Raw genomic sequence first — 6000 nt, 5'->3', positions numbered from 1 at the left:
GGATAATTTTGGCCTCAGCACAGTCCATAGTAAAATGCATATATCTTTTTTCTCTGAAGTCATATTGATGAGAATGTTTTCATTGTAAACTTGACTCAATTATATTTAATGTGATATTTGGTAGGCCTTCTAACTCCTTATATATAGGGAGATATGCATGTCCCAAGTCAGACTATATATGAGATAATATGAAATAATCCATCATGACATGACCTTCAACTTGTACTGTATAACACTTATTATGAAATAATATAAGTAATACTTAATATGATCAATATTTAAAATCATATTAATGTTGCCGACAATTCGCCTACCAACTACGTAAGGCAAAAATATAAATTTTGGCGCGTACATCTTTAGCTTAGTGAGTAGTTCGCCTTAAAATATATCGGGTGTTACACGATATGTTATAAACCCTAGGACAACTTAAACCTGGCATTGATACCAAGTTGTCACAAACCAAGCTAGACCCTAGGTGTGAAATGGCGATTAGAATCCTGAAGGACTCCAACCAAGCCTCTTAGCGTATCATACATGAGCATACATAAGCTAAATAAAGAAATAAGGCTAAAACATAGATGCGAAAGTAAAGTCTCAACATAAATAATCCAATAAAAGAGAATAACTCTCAACTCAAATAAAAATACACCATAGACTCCATGAACATCTAACATGCCTCTATTAGTCTATATAGGGGCATACGACAAGCTCCTAGCTCACCTAAAATAAAATATAAAGTCATCAGGAATAATGAAAAGGTAAATGTCTCACCTTTGAATTATGAGAACTCACTAACAATAGTAGAATAGAGCTTAAATCTAGCTACGAGTGAAGAGTTCTATAGAGAAGATTTTTGTTTTGGATGATTTGGAGTAAATGATGGATTTAAGAGGGTTTGTGATAGTTAATAGGATAGGATTTATTCCCAAAATCTGTCCAAATATATTAATGAACAAATAGGGAAAAGAATAAAACACACCTAAAACTTAGCATTCGCGGTCACTGCATCACGGACCGTGTAGCCCTTCATGATTTATGAAGAGGCTCGTGAACCATGAATATTGTAAGTGGACTTCTACTACGTCTCTATGGCCTGTGTATGTCTCTACGACTCATATACCCTATTATGAAGGGACATTTTCGTCTAGGTCCATAATCTGATATGTTTTCTAAAAGTCTTGTTTTAAACTCTAATTTCTTACTTTACAACTTTTAGGGTCTTGCACATTTTTTCAACATAACCTTTGTTAATAATTTTGACTTCACCGTTGAGTCTGGAAATATTAAATTTTGTGGGGTAGCATAATTTATTTATGTCTATAGGGTTTCAAATGAATCCCAAGAACCCTTTCTGAGATATTAGACTTGTCCAAAACAAGCTAATGCAACTCACTGGTGTAGGCATGAGATACCCTTCACATTCGCGAGCCTTGCGGTCTACGTTTATGAAGTCTGACCTTCTAGTCCTACGAATTCACTATGTAACCTCCACATTTACGAGTATCTGGCCAGCTGAGCCCCTGCATTCATGAGGCAACCCTCTATGTTTTCGAGGATGTCTTCACTTATGGGCTGCAATCTCATAGAGAAATTTTACTGATCTTTTAAAATACCATTTGTTATTCAACCCATTCTCAAATTTTGAAAGTATGATTCTATCTTGTTTGAGCTCCAAATTTTATGATTCAAAGTCCTGGGAATTTGAAATTATATGGCTACATGTTGGAGCATTCAGGTACCTTTATTTGAGGTAATTGTCAGTGTTTAGGGTTGCTTTTCCTTAGTTTGTGTTCTTTCATTAGTAATTTTATGCGTGTCGAGTCTGTGGTTAGTTTCGAGAATTAAGACCTTTTGACAGAATCAATTCTTAAATTTCCATAGCAAGTTTAAGGAGGTAATTAAGACCTTTTGACAGAATCAATTCTTAAATTTCCATAGCAAGTCCCATATTCTCGTTTTAGACTCAAAAATTGATACATCTTTGTTTAAAGTAATTTTAGTGTCAAAAGATAGTGATGATATTGTGAAACTATTTTTGATAGTGTGACAACATCTGGAGGTCGTTCAAAATGGGAAAACTCCATAATCATGATTATGAAGCGCGTGCGGTCTGCTTTGAGGTATGATATGACTACCCCTTCTATATATTAAGTTCGAGAACATGAACACTTGTTGATTATTTAGAATTTTGGCTGGTTAGGATCTTGATCATATTTATCTCCTTAAAAATAATGTTTTAGGCTACTTTCGATGACTTTTGAGATCATGTTTGGCCTCAGTCTAGGTGTACATGAGTGATTACCTTAAGCTTTCTTATTTTAGAGACAATAGACCTTAGAGCCTCTCCAACGTTTCTTCGTACGGCTTAGCTCCTTATAGACTGATATAGAAGACTTGGGTCTGATAGATTGAGCCATATATAGGTGGTAACTTAGCTCTGATGTCCTTTTTATTCATAACTTCTCATTTATAAGGATTTATGATTCACGGTTGTAAACCTAGTTTCATTCTGTGGGAGATTAGATTTGACTCATTTTTGGAGTGTTATATTTACTTACGTGGTGTGGATGTGTTATACCCCGTACCTTTACACTTTGGAACGTCTTCTTAAGCTTCTTTAAAGATGTCACGTGACCCAAATTATCTATAACATGATTAAATAACTCTAAGGAAGGGAGGACATAACGCCTCTTAAGAGTGAAGGTTGGAAATAGGTCTATAAGGATTTGAAACGAATTGGAGGCCAAAATAACAAGTCGTAGGATTCGACTTACTTAAGTAAGCTACCAACTTGGACGACTTACATAACTAATCCACTGGAGTACATGTTCATCTTACGTAGCAAGGATTACATGGGCTCCTAAAGTAAGACGAGATTATGAACCCACGGGAGAGGCAGAAGGAGGCGTAGAACCTACTCGGAAGCAAGCAGGTGATGCACCTACTTTGACTAAGTAGGTGATGCACCTACTTAGACCAAGCAGGTGACACACCTACTTGAGGTGGGTCCCACACCGCCACATGGCAGCCTTGGAGGCTAGGTATGGATTCATGGCCCAATAAGGGATTAACACATCTCACCATTAGGGTCTGACACGTGGCACTTCCTAAGTAACCATATATATGTATGATAATGACTCTTAAGTCATTATTTATCCAAAATCAGCCCAAAACATGGAGAGAAAAACGTGGAGAAGAAGAAGGGAAGGAGGCAAACATGGTTTAGAAGAATTAAAGGTGAGTTCTTCATTTTTCCTCTGTCAATTAATTATCTACGGTATTCCTCAATTACGTGGAGGTGTATATATGTATATTAAGATGCCTACGAAACAATATTTTCAGTTCTTAACTTGGAAAACTAAGAGAAACTTAAAGAGAAAACTCTAGGGAATAGACCCATTTTTGGAGGGGACAGTTGTTAGTAATATTGGTATAACTTCTTGTGTATAGCTTATTTTCGGGTGATTCAATATGTTATGGAAAGTTATTTCATAGGTATATAAATTTTATTTAGACTTTCAAATCCATTATTTGTTTTAGCTTCGCGAAAAAGGGTGATGAAGTGTAGAGGAGGTACTTCCCAGATTTGGTTTTGGAAATCCTGCACGGACAGCTGTGAGTATTTTGGTCATATATTTTCGTACAAAATCTTTATAGGGGTAATTCAAAAATTTTTGCGACCTTGATACACATTTATATAACTTTCATTGATGCCACAAATCTTGTTTCCTTCAGTTACCCCTTCGAAACTAAGCGACAATACAAGACAGTAGGCTGTCCAGAATTCACGTTTTGATAGGTTTGGCGAGTTTTCGCCAATTTTGGGAAAGGTAAAGTTTTTCCATTCAATTTGAAGTTTATGGTGTTTTTATATGGTGTATTACACCCCTTGTATGCTACTGGAAGTTTAAGAATGCCGTAGATATGCTCGACGTTCGAAATAAACTAAATTGGAATCGCTATAGTTAAATTGTCGTCGAAGGATAGTGTTATTCATTTGAGGTGATGCTGCAGGGGTGTGATGTGTTGTTTCATGGCCTAAATATGTTCTAATGTGGGTTAGGGTGCTTCTGGTTGAATCCACACGACCCCTCATTGCGTATATTGAAAGGCATTACAAAATAAAGGCTAGACGCCCTATTGTGCTACCGTATTTTTGAATAAGTCGTTCGGAGTTTATGTTGTCTATTGTTGGTGTGAATTACTGCAGGTTGTTGTTTTTGGTTGGATGTAGGTCTTAGGGAACTAATTGGAAATTTGGATAGGGCACATTATAGGGGAGGTGCTGCCCAATTTTCGTCGACGCCTTAGCGAATAACAGAACTAGTCGGGGAAACGACTAAGGAAATAGATTCCATTAATACTAAGATGTAACCTAGGGTGATGGAAACTAAAAGGGGTTGATATTCATACTACTTTCATGTTTAATAGGTTCAAAGGATGGCGAGGCAAGCAGGATAAGGAATAATTCAGACAAGGTATGTGAAGCTTTCTTTTTGCATGTTTTCGGCATAAGTATGTAAAGCTTATCTTCTTTTCTTTTGGCATGTCTTAGTCTTAAGTGAATTGTGTATGTAATGTGAGAATAATTCCATTCATATAACCCCGAGTATGTTTCATCAATCTTATTCACTTCTAGATATTAGAACTCCTGCGATAGTTGAGTTATGGACTTGTAAGTCTTCTATATGCTGAAAAGTAGTGTATGTAAAGCTATTCCTCCTTCTTTTGGCATGTATTACATATAAGTTATGAATGGTTTATACATATGAAACATGGGAATAACTCCATTCGTGAAGTTATGAGTATAATTTATAATTCTTATCCACTTCGTGATGGTAGAACTCCTGTAATAGTTGAGTTATTGCCGTTTAAGGTTTCTATATGATAAAAGGTAATATATGTAGAGCCTATCGCTTCTTTCTTATGGGACGTCTTAATGTAAATGAAATAAGATATGATTTGAGTGTAGAGGTAGTTCCAGTTGTAACTTCCGAGTATAACTCATGACTCGAGTTCACTCCTAAATGCTAAGGGCCTTAAAGTAGTTAAACTACGACCCTCGAGCCTTCTATAAACTGAATAGTGATTGGATGTGTAATCTCCTAAACCTGGGGGTTCTTGGGCATACTTTATGATAATGGTTGAGGGATATTTGATATGTTATAGAGTTTTGTGTGCACGTATATGCATTATGATATATATATGGATCGGGCCGAATATACCTCGGCACATTTTTCTATGTAAGGATCGGGTCGTACGTTCTACGAAAGATTATACATTATACGGATTGGGCTGTCGTACCTCGGCATTATTATGCATTATACGGATCGGGCTGTCGTACCTCGGCATTTTTATACATTATACGGATCAGGTCGTCGTACCTCGGTATTCTTATGCATTATACGGATTGGTCTGTCGTACCTCAGCATTATTATGCATTATACGGATCGGGCCATCATACCTCGGCATTGTTATATGATATACGGATCGGGCAGTCGTTCCTCGGCATTATTATATGATATATGGATTGAGCCATCATTCCTCAGCATGTACTTTCTATATACAGGGATTGGGCTGTATATCCCACAGCTTTAATGGCATATATATACCTAGCATAATATATGATGTGTTTGTAACACCGAGTCCCCGAGGGGGCCAAATACGGTATGTGATAGTGGTATACATGACTTTATTTTGTGAGGTGCAGGCACAGTACCCTATTAAATGTTATACTTGGTTTCCTGCATCCCTGGTTCAGTTGTTATCTCAGTTATGTTGTGCTTATATACTCAGTACATATATCGTACTGACACCCCTTACTTCGGAGGGTTGTGTTTCATGCCCGTAGGTACAGATGTTTATTTCAGAGATCCGCCAGCTTAGGATTTCCACTCAGCTATATTGGGAGTGCTTTACTGTTTCAGACCTTAACTTTTGAGTACTGCTCCTACGATGTTTATATTTGTTTATGGAGGGGTACGGCGGGGGCCCTGTCCC

Source organism: Solanum dulcamara, chromosome 1 (genome assembly GCF_947179165.1).
Source record: "Solanum dulcamara chromosome 1, daSolDulc1.2, whole genome shotgun sequence".
Taxonomy (NCBI): domain Eukaryota; kingdom Viridiplantae; phylum Streptophyta; class Magnoliopsida; order Solanales; family Solanaceae; genus Solanum; species Solanum dulcamara.
This window is presented reverse-complemented; position numbering follows the sequence as displayed.